The 26,563-nt window shown below is 38.5% G+C and overlaps 1 protein-coding gene across 1 annotated transcript in view; it reads left to right on the top strand.

Annotated features, from left to right (window-relative positions):
- Positions 1-26,563, top strand: part of LOC126483721 (xaa-Pro dipeptidase) — a 914,390-nt gene that overhangs the window by 861,750 nt on the left and 26,077 nt on the right. The window lies entirely within an intron of this gene.

The following is a 26,563-nucleotide window of genomic DNA, read 5'->3' as shown; positions in this document are numbered from 1 at the left end:
TTCTTCTGTAGCACCACATTGCGAAAGCTTCTGTTCTCTTCTTGTCTAAACTATTTATCGTCCACGTTTCACTTCCATACATGGCTACATTCCATACAAATACTTTCAGAAATGACTTCCTGACGCTTAAATCTACACTCAATGTTAACAAATTTCTCTTCTTCAGAAACGCTTTCCTTGCCATTGCCAGGCTACATTTTATATCCTCTCTACTTCGACCATCATCAGTTATTTTGCTCCCCAAATAGCAAAACTCCTTCACTACTTTAAGTGTTTCAATTCCTAATCTAATTCCCTCAGCATCACCTGACTTAATTCGACTACATTCCATTATCCTTGTTTTGCTTTTGTTGATGTTCATCTTATACCCTCCTTTCAAGACACTGTCCATACCGTTCAACTGCTCTTCCAAGTCCTTTGCTGTCTCTGACAGAATTACAATGTCATCGGTGAACCTCAAAGTTTTTATTTCTTCTCCATGGATTTTTATACCTACTCCGAACTTTTATTTTGTTTTCTTTATTGCTTGCTCAATTGCTACATTTAATAGTAGTGTGATAAAAGCTGTTTGCAACAATACTGTTAGGCTGTCTATGGTAAACTGCTTAGTTCAAGTGCTGGTGTGGTGCTTTCAATTTGGACATTGCCACTTCCCCATCTCATTCTAAGTGAGTTGTTTTCTGTCTCAATATACCTTTCAGAGCATTTAAATGTGGTTGTTTACTTACATTTATTTTCCTTCTGATTGCTACTAAACTTCTTATTACTTCATGTGTAAAATAATCTTGACAGAAAATTTGCATTACTTTGTGGTACTGTGAATTTCAAAATGAATACATGTAATCAGATCAGTGTTAACATTCTGAGTTTTAAAATTAGTAGGCTTTATCAAATCAGTGTTTGCAGTATGTTTTTCTCCTATAAATAGCGACCTATCATGCTTGCAGTCCAAAGAAACTTATGTTTTGCATATTCGGTAGCCCTTTTTCGTATTGTTCTCGTATCACACTGCTTGGCTCATTATTCATTTTCTTGGAGTTGTTGATTTCAAATGATGACAAAAATGTTTCTCAGAAGCTTACGTTAAGCAGTCATCAATTTCAAGATTGTTTTGAACACCACAATGCTGACAGTTTTGTGAGTAGCACTGCTAGAACATTCCTAGGTTGCGCTTTGTAGGTGTCCAGTTTATAACACAGAAGTTGAATACTTCCAGTGAAAAGTTTTGTGCTCTCCTACATTTTTCCTGGAACTTTGTTATTTGGATTTCATTCTTAACCTTGCACATTTAGATGTTAATCTACTGAGCTGCAGTATACACCTTTTAAAATATTTGGGAAAAAATGTAATATACTATTCAAAATCTTGAAAAACAGGGTGCTTAATAGAACTTGTGTTTCATAGCCACTAGAATAGTAGTAGTAATAACAATTTTATATCATTAGGCCATTACAGCAATAGTTTATTTATTTACATTTATTACATGTAGACATCAAGCTGATGACTTTTGCAAATGTCATACATTGGTTGTGTAGTAAATTAATATAATTAACACGTATGATACTGCACCATTTATTCTTCTAGCTATTCCAAATATGTTACAAGTTACAGTAGAAGACATGTAACTTACAAAATTCACATAGTGAATGCAAACTATAGGAAAGCTTTAACTCCCTGTGGAACAGCTTTGCTTCACAAGTTTTTAAAGTATGTGGCAGTTTGTTGAACCATATCTGTCAATTAGTATAAGGACTGTTATCAGTTATTTTTAATTTTTTCGTCTGCCTGAAAAATTAACAATACTTTAGTATCATAATTGGGTGTATCATAGCGTTTATTTAAACATTGAAAGATGCAGGATGGAATGTAACAATATTATGAAAAGGATAGTTGCTACTCACCATATAGCGGAGATGCTGAGTCACAGATAGGCGAAATAAAAAGACTGTCACACAATAAGCTTTCGGCTAACAAGACCGTTGTCAAAAATGACAGCGCGCGCACACACACACACACACACACACACACACACACACACACACACACACACACACACACACACACACACACGGCCACAGTCTCTGGCAGCTGAAGCCAAACTATGAACAGCAGCCCGTGATGGCAGAGAGAATTGGGTGGCGTGAAGAAGAGGCTGGGGCAGAGAGGAGGAGAGAATAGCAGGGTAAGGGTAGGGGACGGTAAATTGCTGCTGCAGGGGCATGCTACGATGAGGTGGAGAGAGGATAGGACAGCTAGGTGCAGTCGCGAGGCTAGATGGAGGGAGGTGAAGAGAGAGGGGTGGGGGGGTGTAGCGGAAAAGGAGAGAAGTAAACAGTTTGGTTGTGTTGGTGGAATAGAGGGCTGTGTAATGCTGAAATGAGAACAGGAAGGCACTACACGGGTAAGGACAGTGACTAAGAAAGGTTGAGGCCAGAAGGGTTATGGGAACTAGGATATATTGAAAGGAGAGTTCCCACTTGCGCAGTTATGAAGAGCTGGTGTTGATGGGAAGGAGCCAGGTGGCACTGGCTGTGAAGCAGTCATTTAAATGAAGAACGTCGTGTTGGGTGGTATGTTCAGCAACAGGGTGGTCCAGTTGTTGTTTGGCCACAGTTTGTCGGTGGCCATTCATGCAGACAGGCAGCTTGTTGGTTGTCGTGCCCATGTAGAAGGCAGCACAGTGGTTGAAGCTTAACTTGTAGCTCTCAGAACTGGTGTCACAGGTAGCCCTGTCTTTGCGGGACAGGAGTATGAGCCATGAGGCAATGGGTTGGGAGCAAGGATAGTGTAGGGATGGATGAGGACATCATTTGTAGGTTCGGTGAGCGGAGGAATACCGCTGTGTGTGTGTGTGTGTGTGTGTGTGTGTGTGTGTGTGTGTCAGAGGTACTAATGTAGACGTCTTTGAGGTGGAGTTAAACATTGAGAAAGGTGGCTTGTTTGGTTGAATAGGACAAGGTGGAGTGAATGGGGGAGAAGGTGTTTAGGTTCCCGAAGAATATGGACAGGGTGTTCTCACCCTTGATCCAGATAAATTTCCTTTGTTTCTGCTATTCACAAAAACATAAGAGGCATTCAAATGAAACCCAGGCACTAGTTTAAAGTAATGGTAACGATTTTATTAACTCAAAAATGTAGTTATACACAGTACACATACTCAAAAATAGTCGCCAGACTGTTGGCACATTTATCCCATTGTGACACTAGCCAGTTGATTCCATCCTTGAAGTAGATAGTAGGCTGCTGTCGGATCCAGGCCTAGACCCAGTCACACACTTCGTTGTGCCATGTGTGGGCGTGTATTATGCAGGACGATAACGCCATTGGACAACATGCCTGGGCATTTCGACTTGGTGGCTCATCTAAGGTTTTGTAAAGTGGCTTGGTAATGCTGGGCATTGATGGTGGTTCCCCGTTCCAGGAAATTGACAAGCAGTGGACCCTTGTGGTCAAAAAAGGAAGGCATTATGACCTTACCAGAATTGGTGTGCACGGCCTTTGATTTCTTTGGAGGTGGTGAAGCTGCATGTTTCTACTGTTTGCTCTGACGCTTGCTTTCCAGTTTAAAATGGTGACATCATGTTTTGTTACCTGCGACAATACGTGACAGAAAGCCATATTCCTCCTCATTATAATGTTGCAGATGACTTGAAGACAGCACCATTCGAGTACTGTGCTGTTTGGGGGTTAGTTGGTGGGGAACCCACTGCACACAGATTTTTCAAAAGTTCAAGTGTTGATGCAATATGGTGTGGGTGGTGCCCACACTAATACCCAGTAACCGATGGAGCTTATACACGGTAATTCTGTGGTTGTTGAAGACTTAAGCATTCATTTCTGCAACCATTTCCGGTGTGACGACACGATGAGCCTGTCCAGGGTGAGCATTATCTTCCAGTGACTCGCACCCCTCCGCCGTCAAAAATCGACTCACTCCTCATTATTCCTGCTTGCTCGCCTGCATGTTTGGTAACGGAAGATAACTTGTGTGACCACATTCCCTTCGGCATGAAACCACACTAGCACTATGCCACATCAAATGGTGCACACGCGTCAGTCTCTCTACCAATAAATGGCACCTCCATACCCGCAGTTACGTGGTGCTGCCTTATGTGTAAGGCAAAAGTGGCGCACAATACTTAGTTGCTGTGTAGGATCACCTACGTAATTTAGTGTCAACATCACATACACAGTAGTCGTGTTACGTAATCAGAGGTAGGGTGGCAGTGCTTAATGAAAGAAAATGCTGATGACAAGGGCCATGGAGTGGAGCAGATTGTAATTGTATGTGTGGTACATTTACTATCTGTTTTTTTATGTTCTGATTCTAATTTCTGATTCATTATAAACTTTACAACTGTTAAGAAGACACTACTGTTGCTAGCCTGTATATGAAAATTTTGTGGCGTGACGTTGATTATAAACCTAAATATTAATTAAAAATTACGTGAATAAAGTTACTAGATTATTATTTTCATAGGAAATATAGTACGTTGAGACTTGGTTAAAAAACAAGTCAGACCTTTGAGACTGTTGATTTGCCTATAAATTTGATTTTCACAGACATCTATTTTCCTCACAATTTGGTGTAGTTGGATACTTATGTGTTCTGTAGATCATTTCAGTGATTATTTTATCGAAATAATGTGGAATGAGCCAATTTATAGAATAAATGTATGGTACATGAAATTAATGAACAATGTTTAAGATCTACTCGCACAACTACTCTTAAAACAAGGTGAGTTCTGCTCCTGCTGCCCCCACCCCCCTCCCACCTCCAGACTACCAGTTTTTGAATAGAAATTTGTCCATGGCATGGAAGGAGTTGTCCAGAATAAATGATTTTAGGTTACATTTAAAACTTGCTTTGCTTCCTGTCAGATTTTTCATGGTATTAGTTGCTGTTGTTTTATTTACCCATAGATCTCTTTTACAAAGTTATTGGACATGTCTTGGTATTACAATTTTAGCTAATTCTCATTTAGACTTACAGGTCAAGAATGGCGAGGATGGGATAGGTAGTTGGTCATGGCCTTATGATAGGAACCATCCTGGCATTTGCCCAAAATAATTTGGGGAAACTAAAGAGAACCTAAATCAAGATGACTGGATGAAGCGTGGAGCTTCCACCCTCCCGAATACAAGACCACTCTGTTTAAATCAGTGCTACCTCATTCAGTTTACCTCTAACATTTACGTTATGTTGAATGTCACTTTATTGCTTATTGACCATTTATAAATTTCCATGAAGGTTTCATTTACTTTCTCTGCAAGGAGTTCTCTTGTTTTCTCAGTGACTATAATGTTGCTTACAATAACTGTTAAAGAAACAGTTTTAAGTACCATAGGAAGTTTGTTTATTCGGTGATGATTAGTTTCGGATGGGTCATCCATTATGAAATCATCCATATGTATTTGTCTTGTGTTACAACCAGACGTGGACTACAGACCACAAGACATGCAAATGTGGAACTGTATCATGTAGCATCAACATACAAATATTGCTGTGTGTCAAAGCATAATAGTGTTCATGTGATGACACTGTGTGGTGTAGTGCCATCTTAACAAGTTTGGTGGTTGTAATGCAAAGCTTATGCACATGTATGATTTGACAGTGGATGAGCCTTCTGAAACTAGTCATCAATGAATAAATAAACTTTCTATGCAAATAAGACAGTTTCTTTAAGAGGTATTACAATCACATAAAAAGTTGCACACATGTTCAACCCCAGCATGCTGGAGATACAGGTATAATATTGATGTCATCAGCAAAGACAATTTTTGTTCATGAGTAATCTTGTGGGAAAATCAGTGATATATATCAGGAACAATAATAATCTGAAATACTTCGCCAAGGAACTTGTATAATAATGTACTTTGGCTCTGGTAAATGTTTCACTAAAAGTTCAGTCGTATTTGGAGTTTTTGTTATCTCTATTTTTTGTACCTTGCCTGCAAGGGTATGATCAGAACTAAACATTAGCTACCCCTGTTATTGCTATTACTTGTAGCTTATGTAGTGGAATCATATGTGAGATGGATAGTTTACCAGGATCAGGGAAATTACATGGAAGGACTAGGTTCCTTTAACTAACATCATTCATCCTTTTGACAGTAAACATTCATTTTGCAAACTAACAACAGGTCCCATGTAAGAAAAACAGATAGGAAAGTTTTATGTATTTGAAAGCATTCAACTTGGTGAATAACACAGTTACCCTTTTAATGGTCTTGAACAAGATGCAAGAAAATAAAGACTTTAACAATATTGGCATTAAAAAAATTAAATTAAAAAATTAAATAAACCAGAAAACAATTAAAACTGAGTCATAAATAAATGACAAGAAAGCTTAAAACCAAGATATTAAGGAGACCACTAAAGGATAAATATTAACTAGTTAATAAGACATAACAGTTCATCTTTATGACTTACCCAAAGGATTTACACAAAATAATTTAAAATAAAATTTAAAACAAGGTTACAGTATGCATGAAACAGAAAATGACATTAAAGAAAAATTCCCTGCGTTGAGACAACTAATCAAATAAAGCAACATTTCATTTACAGTGCAAGTCAGATAACGTAAGGTACTCATCTTGAGCACAGAGTCAGGACACGTGACTGCGAAGAAATAACAAACCACACTAGAGATGCTTGAGAGCTGTCCACACGGCCGTAAGCAAGGGAGGCCCAAGTGTCAAGAAGCCACCAACAGGGAATGCTTTCCTGGCAACTTAGTTGGTGCTGTCAGCAAACACCGAACTTAAATGTGTCTCACTGAATTACACTACAACTGAAGGTCATTGTTTAACCACAATTGCAATTATAGAATTTTCCCCATAAGGTCATACACCTTAGGAAATAATCCTCATAAAAATGTAACTAAAAAGAAAGATGATGAAACTTACCAAACAAAAGCGCTGGCAGGTCGATAGACACACAAACAAACACAAACATACACACAAAATTCTAGCTTTCGCAACCAATGGTTGCCTCGTCAGGAAAGAGGGAAGGAGAAGGAAAGACAAAAGGATATGGGTTTTAAGGGAGAGGGTAAGGAGTCATTCCAATCCCGGGAGCGGAAAGACTTACCTTAGGGGGAAAAAAGGACAGGTATACACTCGCACACACACACATATCCATCCACACATACACAGACACAAGCAGACATTTGTAAAGGCAAAGAGTTTGGGCATTTTTTGGGCAGAGATGTCAGTCGGGGCGGATGTACAGAGGCAAAGATGAAGTTGAAAGACAGGTGAGGTATGAGCGGCGGCAAATTGAAATTAGAAATTAGCGGAGATTGAGGCCTGGCGGATAGCGAGAAGAAAGGATATGCTGAAGGGCAAGTTCCCATCTCCGGAGTTCTGACAGGTTGGTGTTAGTGGGAAGTATCCAGATAACCCGGACGGTGTAACACTGTGCCAAGATGTGCTGGCCGTGCACCAAGGCATGTTTAGCCACAGGGTGATCCTCATTACCAACAAACACTGTCTGCCTGTGTCCATTCATGCGAATGGACAGTTTGTTGCTGGTCATTCCCACATAGAACGCTTCACAGTGTAGGCAGGTCAGTTGGTAAATCACGTGGGTGCTTTCACACGTGGCTCTGCCTTTGATCGTGTACACCTTCCGGGTTACAGGACTGGAATAGGTGGTGGTGGGAGGGTGCATGGGACAGGTTTTACACCGGGGGCGGTTACAGGGGTAGGAGCCAGAGGGTAGGGAAGGTGGTTTGGGGATTTCATAGGGATGAACTAAGAGGTTGCGAAGGTTAGGTGGACGGCGGAAAGACACTCTTGGTGGAGTGGGGAGGATTTCATGAAGGATGGATCTCATTTCAGGGCAGGATTTGAGGAAGTCGTATCCCTGCTGGAGAGCCACATTCAGAATCTGATCCAGTCCCGGAAAGTATCCTGTCACAAGTGGGGCACTTTTGGGGTTCTTCTGTGGAAGGTTCCGGGTTTGAGGAGATGAGGATGTGGCTCTGGTTATTTGCTTCTGTACCAGGTCGGGAGGGTAGTTACGGGATGCAAAAGCTGTTTTCAGGTTGTTGGTGTAATGGTTCAAGGATTCCGGACTGGAGCAGATTCGTTTGCCACGAAGACCTAGGCTGTAGGGAAGGGACCGTTTGATGTGGAATGGGTGGCAGCTGTCATAATGGAGGTACTGTTGCTTGTTGGTGGGTTTAATGTGGACGGACGTGTGAAGCTGGCCATTGGACAGGTGGAGGTCAACGTCGAGGAAAGTGGCATGGGATTTGGAGTAGGACCAGGTGAATCTGATGGAACCAAAGGAGTTGAGGTTGGAGAGGAAATTCTGGAGTTCTTCTTCACTGTGAGTCCAGATCACGAAAATGTCATCAATAAATCTGTACCAAGCTTCGGGTTGGCAGTCCTGGGTAACCAGGAAGGCTTCCTCTAAGCGACCCATGAATAGGTTGGCATACGAGGGGGCCATCCTGGTACCCATGGCTGTTCCCTTTAATTGTTGGTATGTCTGGCCTTCAAAAGTGAAGAAGTTGTGGGTCAGGATGAAGCTGGCTAAGGTAATGAGGAAAGAGGTTTTAGGTAGGGCGGCAGGTGATCGGCGTGAAAGGAAGTGCTCCATCGCAGCGAGGCCCTGGACATGCGGAATATTTGTGTATAAGGAAGTGGCATCAATGGTTACAAGGATGGTTTCCGGGGGTAACAGACTGGGTAGGGATTCCAGGCGTTTGAGAAAGTGGTTGGTGTCTTTGATGAAGGATGGGAAACTGCATGTAATGGGTTGAAGGTGTTGATCTACGTAGGCAGAGATGCGTTCGGTGGGGGCTTGGTAACCAGCTACAATGGGACGGCCGGGATGATTGGGTTTGTGAATTTTGGGAAGAAGGTAGAAGGTCGGGGTGCGGGGTGTTGGTGGGGTCAGGAGGTTGATGGAGTCGGGTGAAAGGTTTTGTAGGGGGCCTAAGGTTCTGAGGATTCCTTGAAGCTCCGCCTGGACATCAGGAATGGGATTGCCTTGGCAAACTTTGTAAGTAGTGTTGTCTGAAAGCTGACGCAGTCCCTCAGCCACATACTCCCGACGATCAAGTACCACAGTTGTGGAACCCTTGTCCGCCGGAAGAATGACGATGGATCGGTCAGCCTTCAGATCACGGATAGCCTGGGCTTCAGCAGTGGTGATGTTGGGAGTAGGATTAAGGTTTTTTAAAAAGGATTGAGAGGCAAGGCTGGAAGTCAGAAATTCCTGGAAGGTTAGGAGAGGGTGATTTTGAGGAAGAGGAGGTGGGTCCCGCTGTGACGGAGGACGGAACTGTTCCAGGCATGGTTCAATTTGGATAGTGTCTTGGGGAGTTGGATCCTTAGGAGTAGGATTAGGATCATTTTTCTTCGTGGCAAAGTGATATTTCCAGCAGAGAGTACGGGTGTAGGACAGTAAATCTTTGACGAGGGCTGTTTGGTTAAATCTGGGAGTGGGGCTGAAGGTGAGGCCTTTGGATAGGACAGAGGTTTCGGATTGGGAGAGAGGTTTGGAGGAAAGGTTAACTACTGAATTGGGAATCCGCCGTCCACCTAACCTTCGCAACCTCTTAGTTCATCCCTATGAAATCCCCAAACCACCTTCCCTACCCTCTGGCTCCTACCCCTGTAACCGCCCCCGGTGTAAAACCTGTCCCATGCACCCTCCCACCACCACCTATTCCAGTCCTGTAACCCGGAAGGTGTACACGATCAAAGGCAGAGCCACGTGTGAAAGCACCCACGTGATTTACCAACTGACCTGCCTACACTGTGAAGCGTTCTATGTGGGAATGACCAGCAACAAACTGTCCATTCGCATGAATGGACACAGGCAGACAGTGTTTGTTGGTAATGAGGATCACCCTGTGGCTAAACATGCCTTGGTGCACGGCCAGCACATCTTGGCACAGTGTTACACCGTCCGGGTTATCTGGATACTTCCCACTAACACCAACCTGTCAGAACTCCGGAGATGGGAACTTGCCCTTCAGCATATCCTTTCTTCTCGCTATCCGCCAGGCCTCAATCTCCGCTAATTTCTAATTTCAATTTGCCGCCGCTCATACCTCACCTGTCTTTCAACTTCATCTTTGCCTCTGTACATCCGCCCCGACTGACATCTCTGCCCAAAAAATGCCCAAACTCTTTGCCTTTACAAATGTCTGCTTGTGTCTGTGTATGTGTGGATGGATATGTGTGTGTGTGCGAGTGTATACCTGTCCTTTTTTCCCCCTAAGGTAAGTCTTTCCGCTCCCGGGATTGGAATGACTCCTTACCCTCTCCCTTAAAACCCATATCCTTTTGTCTTTCCTTCTCCTTCCCTCTTTCCTGACGAGGCAACCATTGGTTGCGAAAGCTAGAATTTTGTGTGTATGTTTGTGTTTGTTTGTGTGTCTATCGACCTGCCAGCGCTTTTGTTTGGTAAGTTTCATCATCTTTCTTTTTAGATATATTTTTCCCACGTGGAATGTTTCCCTCTATTATATTCATAAAAATGTAAGGTATAGAAGAGAACTACTCAAAAGGAGCTGTAAATTCTTTCAGGAAGGAATGTAAGTAACAACTTGCTAAGGTCTTACCATTATCTGGAGGTCATTACACACAAAACTTAAGGGTTGGATAGTAATAATACCTGAGAGCACACCAGCTTCTAAAACATGGTTGAAACAAATATTAAAATTCAGAAACAGTTTGTTCTCTCACATAAAACAATTTCAAAGCCAACGTAAAATTAAAAAAAACAAAAAACAAAAAAACCTAGATAATTCATACGCCCCTGATATAATTATGCATGAAAGCTGGGCACATCACACAAATTGCCTTAACAACATTAGCCGTGGCAAATGTTTAGAGAGAAGCCTGGCCAGCAGGTTAACACAAGGTACTTCAAACACAACACAGAGCAGACAGGGCAATAAATTTGTCCTAGAATCACACAGAGTGAAATATCAAAGTTCATGATGACTCAATGTCCGCCCCGATAGTTGAGCGGTCAGCGTGATGGATTGCCGTCCTACGGGCCCGGTTTCGATTGCTGGCTGGGTCAGGGATTTTCTCCACTCAGGGACTGGGTGTTGTGCTGTCTTCATCATCATTTCATCCCCATCCGGTGCACGGGTTGCCCAATGTGGTGTCGAATGTAATAAGACCTGCACCAAGGCGGCCAGACCTGCCCCACAAGGGGCCTCCCGGCCAATGATGCCAAATGCTCATTTACATTTCCATGATGACTCAATGAATATAAATACAATCATCAGCTCAGACAGCTTGCAGAGCTGTACAACCAGATATGTGTGGCATAGGTGAGCCAAAACTTTTGCCTTGTACCCAGTCTCGTTGCAAAGAAAAATGAACGATAAACTGGAAAAGATGTCATGCCGATCCGCACCAGATGCTCGTTGCTCCAAGCACTGCCGCTGGCTCCAGGTCCTCATCATGGGAAGACTGCACGTAACTGTCTGCAGTGCGCAGTTCGAAGCCTCGTTTGATGCTGCTCTTGTGGCCACTTTTTAAGCCTAGCTGGGGCAGCAATAACCGCACAAGTGAATAATACACACCACCTGGTGAGAAGCCAGTTAGAAGCTATCAGTAATGGGAAGGTGAAATGAGTTGCCATGGCTCAGTATGGTCAGCAGTATCAAAAGCCTTAGAAATATCTAAAAACATGCCTATGACATAATCATCATTGTTAAGAACATCAAGTACCACTTTTGTGAATTGCACTGTACTTCTACCATTTTGGGTATGAATCTGTGCTTCACTTAAAAGGTTGTATTTATTAAAGTAATCTATTAATCTGTCATTCATGAGTGATTTTTTTACTTTTGAGAATGGTGACAGCAACAAAACTGATCAGTAATTTTCTGTGTCTTCTGCATTGCCTTTCTTTAGTGTGGGTACTACTTGTTTTAAACACTAAGGAAATTATCCAGATATGGAGGGCTCCTTTATTATGTTTGTTAAGGGAGCTTGTATACCCTCTATGCATTGTTCCAGCACACACATTAATACTTCATCTAAGCCTACTGACTTTTTAGTACAGTTCTCCTGACTTCATGCTCTTTGGTTGGTAGCAACATCACTGTAATTGCGCATAGTTATTTCCAGGTGTTGTATTTGTTTTTGGGAGTTTTGCTGTAACTTCTCTTCACTCCTTGGGAAATGCCCATTCATGTGGTTTTTAATAATAAAATAAAAAATGGCAATGTACCAGAATGCTGCTATAATTGTTAATGGTAGACTTCTACATTAGCAATAGGCCTATTTCAGAATTATTGCCATTGTCAGGCTATTTCCATGTTGCATCATAGCACTACCACTGTCTCATAATCTTACTATTGCATAGATTGTTTCCAATTGCACTCAAGTTTTTTTAAATATTTATCTTAATCTCTGGTAATTGGAGTTGTTTGCAGATGTAAGCTAGGTCTTTTATTGCTTATGTATGCTGTTGTGGCTTTGACAGCTAATCCAGCGATGCTATTACTAATGTAAAATGTCTAGCAATTAACAATTATTGCAGCATTCTGGTACATTACTGTCTTTTAGTTTATTATGTTATTACAAGACATCTACCAAGTTGAGGGCCTAAGAGAAAATAAATATAGTTTTTAGGTGGTGTGGATCATTTATTACTTTATCCCCTTCTTTTAGATTATGACTGCTGGTGAACACCAAATGTTATTATTGCTTGCTTTTGTGCAATGGAGACTTTTCTTTCTAAGTGAAAATGTACCCCAGAAAATTATGCCATGGGGTATATTGAGTGGACACATGCAAAATTTGTCAGGACATTGATTAATTTGTTTCCAGGACTAGCTGTTATATTAACAGCAAAAGTACCTGGATTTAATTATTTGTGAAGCTTAGAAATATGCTTATTTCAGTTCACGTTTTCATCAATATGAAACCCAGAAGTGTGGAGCATTGTACGCTGTTTATTGCCTGATGTCTATTTGGTACATCAGTTGTTGGTATGACTCTGTTTGTTGCAAAGAATCGCAATAAACGCTTTGGGAAATCCACAAAAAATTTCATCTGGTGATATTTTAGTGTTTTTTACTTTTAATATTTGATAGGTGAATATACGGATAGCATTCTCAGTTGAGCAATCTTTATGGACTCCAAACCGTGGCATGGTAATTAAACTGTTTCTTCTTAAATGTGAGACTACTCTTGAAAACATTACTTTTTGAATACTTTGAAAAAAGGTGTCAATAGGGAAACTGGATGATTATTATCTAAGTCTTCCTTGTCACCTTTCTTATGAAGAGATGTAACAGTTGTATGTTTTAATGTGTCTGAAAAAACTGCTTGTGTCAATGCTGCATTACATATATCTTTAAGGACATCACATATTTAATTACAGTGAAGATTGTTGGCAGTACTTCTGGTTGCTTAAAGTTTTGTGCAATTACAAGCTCACCTGGACTAAAAATTACTACCACAGTGTGCACACGCGTGTGAATTATTAAGCCTTTACAAGTGGCGCAGCAGTTGATTCATGGTCAACTGTGCACGCAGTGCCTCTACTAGAGCATAAGGTAATAGTAATCAGTGAGACATTAATATTTCAAGTGGACATTGTAAGTAAACATGGATACATGTAAGGGCGCCACAGAGTGGAAAAAAAAGGGCAACCATGTTCGGCTGTACCAATGGCTGTATGGCGTGTGATTGTTGAGAGATTTGTTGGTGTTTTGCAGCAAACTGTTCAACTTGTCCATGTGCTGTGGTGTAACATATGTGGGCATGAAATACTGGACATTTTGAGTGGACCAGAAATCGTCAAACATGCACAGTAGCTGGTTGGAGGAATATCTGATTCACGTTTTTGCCCATATTCAAAAGCGCATTGTTGTGTGCGCCAAAGGCAAAATGAAACATTTCATCGTGAATGAGTGCGAGGTCAGGCTTAAGATGGAGATGAACTGGCATGTTTTTTTAAACATTCTGAAAGATCAGTTGTTGCCATTCACATAACATCTGCATAGTGAGTATGCTGTTGATACCCCTAGTCTTCAAGAACACAATAGCAGAGTTCATTGGGCTGGAAGAATGTGAGACTGGTTTCCTAACACCCACCCCCTCTCCCCCCCACCCACCCTATTAGATCACAATTGGCATGGTAAAGTCACCTGACTTCAAACCCATAGAAATCTGTGGGACATGTTGGAACAGTGGGTAAAACGCCAACATCAGCACCCCAGCAATTTGGTGGAATTAAGGAATCAAATGGTAAGCAAATGGCTTTAACTCAGTGTAACATACCTGTACAACCTTGTGAATTCACTGAATCAAGGTGAACATCTTGCTTAGGCAATGGTCAACATTGTGTACAAATTTAAAAGAAAATGCACAACACCCCGTTGTCTGTAATAATGCTATTTTATTTTGCTATGGAGGAGGAGGAGGGGGAAAATATTCCTTGAATATACACTTGTTTGTACAATAAGTTAAGGCATACATAACCTATTACTTTCCTTGGTAGTTTACAAGATGTTTTTTTACACACACACACACACACACACACACACACACACACACACAATTCCAATTGCTTTACTATTCTAGGACCGAAACTGATAGCAGCTATGGCAGTGGCACTTCCTACTTCTTCAGCTGATTTAAAAAAAGCAATTATATTTTTGGGGATGGATACTAATTCTGTTTTTTAATCTTTAGCTTCACTATTTTGCATTTCTATGCAGTTTGTCACTAATTGATAGATCTCTCAATTCATTAATTAGAGGCACTGTGATAACACAAAAGGTTTTACACACTAAAGTTCTTGAGTTTCGCAGTTGCTAGTGTGTGTATTTTCACTTGTAGGATTTGCATAATTGTGGCATGAGTGAACACCAGATTGGCTACACAGTATACACATCAGTCGTTCACTTTCAAACTGCAGACTGGCAGTTTAATGACTGGGATGGGCTTATAAAGACTTTTATTGAAATAAACTGCTGTTTTGAAAATTTATAATGCTTTAAAATTTGACTAGGTTGGAATTTATTATTTTTTATGACCTATAAGAACTAATATGATTCTGATTCATAGAAAATATTGCTAATCAGAAATTTAGAAAAAAATATGTGGAACTATAATCCTTATGCTAATGTGAATCCCTTCATTTATATGAGTGAGTGCCATATTGCAAAACATAGTATATTAGATGAAACTATTAACTAGCAAGTTAATTATTTAATGCTATATTAGATGGTATGGAAAAATAAAGGTAACAAAAGAGTATAGAGCTTAAGTCTCAGATGGTGTAAATAACTTTCCTCAAATAGCAGTATTAGCCCATGAGTTTTTTCATGAAGTGAGTTGTAATACTAACTTCAGTCAGGTGTAACTTTTAATTAACAGTGGCCCTAAAGAAACCTAATTACACAAATAGAGTAAGAACACTTGAAATAATAATCTGAATAATAAATTTAAGTGAAACTGAGTTTAAATAAGAACTTGAGGTTTTTAGGTAAATGCTACATGTCACAAAGTAAATTATCAAAAATGAGATGAAATTTAGCAATAAAACTGGTTATTTTTGGGAGTAGAAAAACACAATGGATGAGAAGAACCCACGTGCATTGTTACATAACCCCTACATTGTGTTATATTGACAGTTACTGCCAAATAGCTGACTACATAGTCAACTGCATAAACATCTAATTTTTATATTTTCACATGGTAAAATCTACAAAAACACCCAACATATATCACAATACATAATATCATGTTGCACACCGTGATATATTTCCAGGTTGAGTACTTCCACAACAAAAAAGAAAAGCTGTCATTACTGTTTCATTAAAAATACAGAAGAAAAACATTTCACAATGGTCAAAAAACTCTCAGTATTTCGCACCTATAGTACTTTCCACTCAAACACTTATTTGTTACACCTCCAATCTCCTGCTTAAACATTTCCAATTTGCAGGTCCTTATCCACTCACTGTCTATTAATGTCCTTGGGTATGGTTCTATTCATTCATTGTATGTGGAAGAAAACCAAATAAAACATCCTACTTTGGTACATCAGTAACCTTATAAAACTATGCCCACAGTAAAACATTTCCTATGATCTACCAGCACTATACATGTACATATTTACTTTTCAAATTGACACAGAAACTTACCTAAAATAACACAAAGAAAGTGAGAACTGTTCCCCCATGACAGACAGCCTGACCCAAATCACTTTCCGACACAAATCATATATTTTGACACACCACAAAGAAATAAATCCAGTATCGTAACAACTGCTGAAATTACTAGTTACATTAAATTAAGAGGTTGGAAGCTGTTTCAATAAATTACGTTACTTCTGAAAATTAAATTCTCATGAAGAATAATCATGTATGTTTCTCTTGATTTAAATGACCTCCTAGCCTGTAGTCTGATGCATCCGTTGCCAAACGGAAAGGTAAGTAAAAGTCTGGGTGTACTCACAGTGGTGTCGGTGCTATATTGTTTCTCAGTTCTAAGAATTCTGCACTACAGTCTGCTCTCATTTCCAAGGTGTTTTGTTTCTGAGTAGGGCCATAATTTTTGTTGTATTTAAAACAACACTAGGTAAAAATTTCCTGTAAAATTCTATCATTCCAAGGAATGACTTGAGATGCTTCTTATTTGAGTTCTGGGCAATGAGTTACTGCATCTAACCAATGTAGATCTCATTTAATGCTGTCTGTACTTATTGTTTGACCCAAACCTTAAGTTTGCTCCTGCTAGACTGTGATTTTGAAGCTGTGTATTATTCTTCCCTGTAAAAGTGATTCCACTGAAAAGATTGTGTAACATCTGAAGATGTTCATTCCATTATTTAGCTATGTCTACTACGTCATCTACATAAAAAATGTTCAAATGTGTGTGGATTCGTAAGTGACCAAACTACTGAGGTCATTGGTCCGTAAACTTACACACTACTTAAACTAACTTATACTAACCTATGCTAAGAACAACACACACACACACACACACCCGTGCTCGAGGGAGGACTCGAACCTCCAGTGGGAGTGACCGTGCAATCCGTGACATGGCGCCTCAAACCATGCGGCCACTACACGGGGCGCCATCAACTTATATTAAAAACTTGTCTTGTACGTTATCGTCTATTGGTCTGTCTAAAGCTCTGATGAACACTAAAGCAAAAGCATCTAGACCATAGGCTAACACTTTGAAGTGATATGATCTACCTTCAAACAGGGATGCTGTGCATTTTCTTGGAGCAGTGTGTAATGGTATTTACTAAGAACCATCTGTCAAGTCCAGTACACTGATATATTTAATCCCTCTAAACTTTGTCAATAACTCCTCAGTGATGGGAGGGTCTGTCTCTGGTTCAGTTATCTTATTAACCGTTCTTGCATCAAGTACTAACAGCAATGATCTATCAGGTTTTTTAACGACTACCAGTGGACTGTCATAACAGTTGTTAGAAATTTCTATAATATTTCATGCAGTCATCCTGTCCTACTGGCTCCTTTGTTGCTATCAACCTTTGGTAAGGCTTCACAAAAATTGGTTTATGAGTTTGTAGCTTTAGCATACACAAAAGTATATGTATAAAGTTCACCAACCACAAATAACATCATCTTGTACCATTCCATTGTTGCTTTCTGATTGTAAGCCCATGCCTATTCCTTCATTATTGCTTCGGCTAACAAAGTTATAAGTTGTGTTGTCATATGTCCAAGAGAGCTGCAGTAATATAAAATAAACAGTGAACTAAGTGAGAAAAAATGTATGATCTGTACAAGCGAGTGACACACATCACAAACTAGCAGTACAGTCCCACAGTGAGGCAGTTGTCTATGAGATAAGCGTTTGGCTGGCACTTAATGGAACTGCACTGTTTAATGCTTCAAGTGAGTCATTACTGTGGGTTGACATTTGCATGCAACAATAGAGTGATGTAATGAAAGATTGTATTATTATTGTTTAATTAAACAGCAATTTAGCATATATAATATAAGTTTATTTTATCATTTTTGAATTAAACTAAGATAAAACCACCATTTTGCTCATACATGTTCATCTTGGTAACACAGAGATAGAGACAGTTAATCTTTACGTGTGTGCAAAGTATGCTGCACGCCTGCTCCAGGGTTAACGAGTTCTGATCTTATGGAGAAAATATCTTTGTGTTTACTTAGCAGGGCTGTCATATCTGCCTTCTCTTTGATTTCAAGTCTGAGAGTTTGTTAATGTTAGCAATATGTCCTCTTTACTTATCTTATTATAGTCATATATATGGTCTTTGTAACAAATATCTAAAGTTGTTTCAGCTATAAGTGTTATTTTAGATTTCTGCAAAGTAACTGTTTCAAAAGGGAGTGTCACAAAATCTGCATTTTTCCCATAAGTTAATGTTATAAACCCTTTCCTGAAATCTAACTCCTTGCTCAGACAACTAGTCCATACCATAGAATTATAATGTGGGGTATATTTATCAAGACTAAATCTCACTACCACTTCTGATTGTATTGATTTACCTATGGTTCCTGTGACTCCTATTATCTTGTCTCCATATACTAGAACTTCTGGAAAATACTGCAGCATGTTATTCTGTTCTAGAAAGTCTGAATCTAAAATGATGTGTACTGGTACATTTTGTATTGTGATTTTTAGTTTTGGTCAAATATATTCGCTAATTGGTTGTTTGGTTTCCTCTAACAAGTCATCTTCCATACTAAACCCATTGTTGTACCTTAATAGGTGGGAGATTCTCTGATGTGGATTATTTTCTTTTGCTTCTGGGACCAAGCCCTTCCACAGAAGCTTACTAGTTTTCTCTCTCTGTAGTATTGGTATTATTGTTAAACGTTTTATTGAATTGGTCTCTATTGTTGCCATCACCTCTCCACTTTTGTCTTGCCCCATTACTGTGCTACTCACTGTTATCAGTTCTGGTATTCCTTGGTTCTGTATTCCATGATTGTTGTTTCTTTTCATGTTGTTACTGTGCGTTACATTATAGTTAGTATTCCACATATCCAACTGGTGATCTGTTGTTTCTATCTGATCGAGGTATTCTAATAGGTTATTTATCTTTCCCGAGTCCTTTCCTACTAGTTTATCCTGTACACTCTCCATGCTAGAGGACTTATAATTACCTCTAAAGGATGTTCCTGTCAAATTGGGTTGTCTAAGTACTTAGCTTTGTTCAGCTGGTACTCAGTAGAATACCTATAGCATTTCCAATCATTGCTTTTGTAAGATTTTGCTCCCAAGAACTCCAAACAAAGTTTTTTCTGGGCCCCCTTGCACCAGTATTTTGATTTAAATGTGACCTCAAAGCTGTAGCACAATTTAAATTTGTCCAGTTCTAACATACCCCATTACGCTGCTTCTTGTGTTAGATGATTTACTACAAAACTAATTTTATAATGGTCAGCCCAGTTGTCTGGTAGCATAGTTAAATGCTTTCACGAAGAAAACAGGATGTAAATTACCATATGGAATGAATGTAGGGAACTTTGCACGTTTGCTGAATACAGCTGTAAAATCTTAATTTGAATTATAATTTAATTTGATTTTAGTTGCCTTTTCCTCATGTCTGTCTCTTTTTCACTATGGCCTTTGTAGAATACAAAGTAGGGTGGCGAGCACCAAACTATTATAAATTACTCTTGTAGCAACTCTTACTTCTTTAGTCCGGACTACTTTAGTAAATTAGTTCTGTAGAAATATACTCCTTTAGTAGCTGTTGGAGAGCTCAATTTTTATTTACTTCTTTAGTTTTAACTAAAGTTTAGTTTTAACTAAAGTTTAGTTTTAACTAAAGTTTAGTTTTTACTAAAGAAGTAAGCCATTTCTGCACACTGCTGGTACATGCAATACGTTCCCTCTCAGAAAATTGTCAGCTGACCTGATTGCATCACCGTTTCCATAATTTATGTTCATCGCCATAATTTTAGAAGCTGGAAAGGTTTATTAAACTGAATTTTTAAAATTGTAAAATATAAATGCTATTGTACTAATTACTGATAATAAGATCTGTGTATTATGGAAAAGAAACATGCTATTAATGGATGAATCAGTTGTTAACCCCACTGTCAGCAGTTACCAACGTCCATTGTTGGTTGGTGAGATGTATTAATTTAAGCGCCAGTTTGAGGTACGAGCTAGCAGCAACATGGAGGTAGCCAAGAAACGTTCAAAAAACATACCATAAAATGAAAAAGAGCAGTTTACTGAAATAATGAAAAAGTACATAACTACTATTGAGTCTAAAAAGCAGTATTTAACATGCTAAAAAGGAAAAAGGACACTTGGGAAAAAGTACAAATTGTATACAAAGCAGAAGCTCTCACACGAAGATCACAAGAGCAGCTTAAAGTAATTTGGAAAGGCATGAAAGCGAAAGCAAAGAAAATGAAAGCTAAATGTTATTGAGAACAATTTCAATCTGGTGGTGGAGTAGGTGAGACGAAGATTGACGATATAAGCCAAATGGTGGTAGATACGATCGCACAAGTTTTCGAGGGGATAGCTGAAGTTAACTCCACTGACACATCTCAAGATAATGTGATACTTTTAAGCAACTTTGATGATGATAACTGCTCTGAAGGTAGCAATGAAACTGCTGAAGGTGGAATGTTATCCCACAGCCATGAACCTCGGCCTGCATTCTCTGGTGGGAGCTTATCAGAAGATAGCAAAACAGGGATATAACATGTGATTGTAGTGAAGAACTGAGAGTTGTTGAAAAAAGATGAGCTTCATTCCTTAAAAATGCATTTAATATGAGAGAAATACAATGCAAAAATGTTATTAATAGGAAGACAAAGAGAAATTATGGAAGGAGAGCTTAACCTTAAAATGGAAATTATGAATAGTTCAAGAACATAATGCAGCAAACTTCAAGTTCCAGCTCTTCAACCAATGTGCTTGAGAAATTTGGGTTTTTGTGAACGAATAACAAAATATTCATATTTATAAAACATCTTTTATTTTCCTTGATATTTTTTCAAATGGTTAATTGTTCTCGTTTCTTGTATGGCATAATATTTGTGTTCATCATTTCAGCATCAGTACTAATTTTTGTTAATACCACATTCTAATATTTATCTGAATTTGCAATGTTATGAAACAAGTCTCTCTCTCTCTTTTTTTAAAAAATAATCGAAACATTGTGCAACTTTGTATTCTCAATTGAAAAATAAAATGAGAATGTTAATCCCAAGGGAAAAAAACACATAACTATAAAATTATACATAAGTAAAATGAGTCATTTTTTACTGCAGTAATGACAATCCAGTGGCTTATTTATTCATTTAAGAAGGAAAAGTCTCTACACTAACTTCTGATTTTACTAGCAAACTAGGTACAATTTTAATTAAAGTAATTAAGTATAATAGGCCTTCAGACAGCTTGGTCTGCAGCATCTGCTTCTGGCTGAAATGCCTGTTGTTCAATGTCAGTCACTTCCACAGCATCAGGGTGAAACACATCTCTAACTTCTATTCCAAAGTTGTGTAGAACTGCAGCAGCCACAATAAGATTCCCACTTTCCTTAGGAATTTTGAAACGTTTCTTCCAAACACTAAACGCTCACTCTATTACACATCTGGTAGCAATATGGGCTCTATTGTAGTGCCATTTGGCTCCTGAGTAGGCTCAGAACACAGGCGTCATAAGATGTTTGGAGAGAACATATCTACTATCTCCAACAAGCAACCCATCATATTGTCCATTTTCGAATACTGCAGCAACTCTACTATTGTCCCAAATGTATGCATCATGCATGGAATCTGGCCAAGGGCTTACCACAGATGATCTGTGTATTGATAGATAAGTAATTTTTGCAATTTCTTTGTAGTTCTGCTTGTGCTCCAGAAGGACGAAGTATGCTTATACGTACACAGTCTGTGGCCCATATGACATATGGGAATCCACCAGTTCGACAGAATTTCTTGGCTCTGTGGCATGGACACATACAGTGGTTTTAAGGCAATTAAACTGTTTATCACACTGTTAAAAGTTCTTCCAGCAGTAGTACGATGGATATTAATGAGATCCCCTCCTAAGATTTGATAAGTACCTGCTTGAAAGATCGCAGTCCACAAAGAAGTTACAGCCTGGTTCCTGTCAGAATTAATGCTGCAGTAACCGCTCCAGCATACCGAGCAGCAACTCAAAAGATTCTTTGTGAAACCCAAACCTCTCTTTGAAATCAGTGTTGCTATACATCACAAATGGGTCTCTTCTCTCCATTACAACCCTCAGTCTGGGAATGTTGACCTTTTCCTTCATCCCCGTATATTCTTTATAGTCCAGGTAATCCATAGAATTTGACATGTAAAACACAGACCTCACGCACCTTACTCTCTTACTTTACTCCTACTACTGCTAGGAGTAAAATTTGCCCTTATTTACTCCTTAAGTTACGAATGTAGTAACTTATTCTTCAACGGTACTCTCCATCAGTAATGGAGTAAATAAATTTACTTAATAAATAAACAAAAAATTTACTTCTGTATTAACTTACGTTTTAGTTAACTACTCTTGACTGGAAGTCGCCGATTTCCTTCTCTCTTAGTAACTTACTACTTTAGTTTCACTTACTACTTTACTTTCACTTACTCCTTTAGTTTCCCTTACTGCTGTTTGGTGCTCGACACCCTTAATGCGCTATTACTTATAGGAGTTACTTGTCTGTTATTAACAAAAGTGTGTTCTGTACTATTTGATGTTGAAGTCACTGTTTATGGTACCATAGTGAATGACGAAATGGAATTGTCCATCAATGAAGACTTATTATGAGCCTGTAGCTCATTCTCCCTCAATTCCTTTTCGTTTTCCAGTCTTTTTATTCTGGGATTTACTCACTGCTGAGCACTGATAACACATCTATATTTGTTCGTACGACTTCCTTGAAATTAGGTTTTGTTTGTAATAGCTCACTTATTAAAATGTTAATTCTCTTAAGCAACTTGTCATTTGTTGACATAAGAGCATGCATATGTTCCAGTCCACCATCTAGTTTGTCTCCTACTATTTCTAGTCAGTTATCTATTTCTTCAACATGTTTAAATCCCATGTCTAATCCATGTTCTACCCTATCAATTTTTCCCCTGATTTGAGACAGTGTTTCATTGTTATATTGAATCTGGGTTCTATATTAAATTTTAATTGATGAAATTGTCATATCATGTTTCCCATGAACACTTTGAGTGTTAATTGATTATTAGTAAGAGCATGTCCGCTATAGATACTGGCACTAAACAATAAAAATTGAAATATCCACTTGATTTTATGTAATACCTGGAAATAGATATATGTTATTTCTCTCATTAGTAATCCCTGCACCAAATACGATGAGCTGTTTTACAAAGTTTATGTAACACATGTTGTTAATTATGGTGAATACCAAGATAATTATGCAATACTCCTCAAAGACTCTAAATTGATAACTAAATATTTTGTGATCGGTTTCTGCAAGAGTTATGCTGAACTGACTGATAGGAAAATTGATTAGTGTTCACAACTGTTCACAATATAACTGTGTGTGGCCCACTGGAAAGTTGGCTATGTTTATTGAATGAACTGTGGATGAAGCCAGACCAACAGGCATTACATGCATTGATCAAAAATGATAGTGCATTGAGAATGTGTAGTTTCTAGATGAAATCTAGATCTGCCAGTAAAATTTCAAAAGGACGACTGATAGCTGAAATCTATTATTTACAAGTCAATATAACAGTCGCTGCGTGCAACAGCCTTCTGAATGGAAGGTAACCTGATTAATGCTTTTTCAAGTTTCTCCTTCCTTTACTTCACAGCTTGCTCATTGTACAGATTGAATTACATTAGGGAATGGGCTACAACCCTGCCTCACTCCCTTCTCAGCCACTGCTTCCCATTGATGCTCCTCAACTCATAACTGCCGTCTGCTTTCTGAACAAGTTGTAAATAACTTTTCACCATGTGTATTTTAACCCTACTACCTTCAGAAATTTAAAGTGTGTATCCCAGTCAGCATTGTCAAAACTTTCTCCAAATATAAAAATGCTGTAAACACAGGTTTGTAACAATCTTATGAAATGGAAAGTTGCCACTCTCCTTATAACGGAGATGCTGAGTCACGGATAGGCACAACAAAAAGGCTGTCACAAATAAAGCATTTTGCCAGTAAGGCCTTTGTCAAAAATAGATGACAAACGCACGCACATGCACGCGCGCGCACACACACACACACACTCACACACACACACACACACACACACACACATATGACTCTTCAGTGTGAATTGCATTTGTGTGTGTGTGTGTGTGTGTCATCTATTTGACAAAGGCCTTACTGACAAAATGTTTCATTTGTGACAGTCTTTTTATTGTGCCTATCTGCGACTCAGCATCTCTGCTATATAGTGAGTGGCAACTTTCCTGCCTAGTGCTCCTTTTGAAACCCTCAACAACCTCTGGTTTTTTCAACTTCTGCAGGTACCATCTCCTTAACTGTCTATCTTTTCACAAATTATTCAGTTTTAATCTGCAGTTCATAACCAATAAATTATGGTAAGATTCCATATCTGCACTGGAACTGTCATACAGTTTTAAAAAATCCGGTACCAAAAACTCTTCCTTGCCATTAGCTAAAAAATTTGAACCCTTCTGGTGTATCCAGGTCTCTTCCACATGCACAGCCTTCTTTCTTGATTCTTAAGCAATGTGCTAGTGATGATTAAATTATGTTCTGAGCAAAATTCTACCAAACAGCTTCCTCTTTAAGTTTCTGTGGAAGTTCAGTGTACGGTTCTTTCACATGTACAGCATGTGTTAACAGTTTTACGTTTTGGTGATATGTGCATACACATATGTTATGCATTCCATGACTGTTTTTACAGTAACACATTCTCTTGGCCTAAGTTCACAAAATTTAGTAAAACCAATTTTATCTTCAGGGTATTTTTCTCTGGAAGCTAAGTATACATCTTTCAGATTATGTAAAATTAGTCTTTTTGTCTTATACACTCTTTTGCCATTTTCTGAAGGGACAAATAGACAGTCTTTTTTATTAGCAGAAATGCGACTTACATCATCTTCACAGTAAAAATTCTGGACACATTTTTCCACATCCTTACCTATTCTGTTTCCCACTTTATAACTCCCTTTTGACAAAATACCATCTTCTTTCAGCAACACCCTCATTTCTTTACCATGTATTCGGTAGTGTTAAAAAACATCTGGATTTTTTTTTCTTTACTCCATGAAGCTGGTGCTAAGGTAAGTATTTGTAGTTTTCTTTTACAGAACTTCTGCTGAATTTCTCTTTAAGGTTTTGCATTAAAATATTACAGTCTGTACATTCAGCACTGCCAGTTTTTTCGACACATTTTTCACTGGAACATGTAGCACTTCTGATGCTGTTTGCTGGAATTTTTAAGCTAAGTGATGAGATGTGGATCGAATGTATTCTGGATGCCTGTCTTACGCTCTCTTGGTAACCTTAAATGGTGAAATTTCAAGTAATTCACAACTTTCATTAAGTTTTTGAAGAGCTGTATGTGGATCTGGTGTATATTCTTGATCTTCAACGTCACATTCATCCTTCCCTGGAAGGTTATCCCTCATAGGAGATAAAATGTACTTACGGCATGTTATGCAGAGCTTGGTACCTGGGATAAGTCCAAGAGTTTTATATTTCCTTGCCATGGCTAAAGAAACAGGTTTCAAAGATTTCTTAGCAGTTTTTTTTAACATGCTTCTTAAAAGGGTCACAGCAAATTCTTTGTCTGTCTTCAAATGTTCCCAAATAGAGCCCTTTCTGAGAAGAACAAACACACTCAATATTTTCAAAGATGCTTCTTAGCCACAATAATTCAATATCAGCTTGATTCAGGCTTGAGATTAAATCAAGCTCTTCACTGCTACTAATTTTCTTCTGACACACAACTGCTGACACAAAACCTAAAGAACATTTGTTTTCCATTGTGATTTTTAATCAACTGTGTATGTTGCAGAAAAGAACTGGATGGTTTTAAACTTTTTCTTGTTCCTTAATTAGTCAAGAATGTGCTAGGAAGAATCTATAAGGGGGAAATGAGAAAGAGTTAATGACCACTTTATTAAGTGATCTCTAATATTCACATTATGGAACAATTTTGTATTACAGTCGGACCCCTCAATATGGAACCCCTCGATATGTAAAACCCCTCAATATGATATTCTAAAACCCCTCAACTTGATAATGTGACATATTTTATGATAGTCAATCAGGTGCTACTATAGGAGTGTAGTAAGATTCATAATACATAAAACCTCTGATTGTGGAATTGTATTATGTTTATTATAATTTGTTTTATTTATTTTATTTGAATTATCATATATAAGTAATAAATTTTACATAAATAAAGAAATATTTTTTCTTTAAATTCTGTGTAAATATATAAAATAATTATAACCTTAAAAATGTAGCATTAATAATGTCTTAATGGCCTTTAAAATGAAATACCTAAAAATTAAATTAACTTTCAACTGTCAATAACAAAATCAGTGACAAAAATAATTAATAATTATTTATTTATTACTTGGTTATACATTGTTA

This window comes from Schistocerca serialis, chromosome 6 (genome assembly GCF_023864345.2).
Source record: "Schistocerca serialis cubense isolate TAMUIC-IGC-003099 chromosome 6, iqSchSeri2.2, whole genome shotgun sequence".
NCBI classification, from domain to species: Eukaryota; Metazoa; Arthropoda; class Insecta; order Orthoptera; family Acrididae; genus Schistocerca; species Schistocerca serialis.
This window is presented reverse-complemented; position numbering and strand designations above follow the sequence as displayed.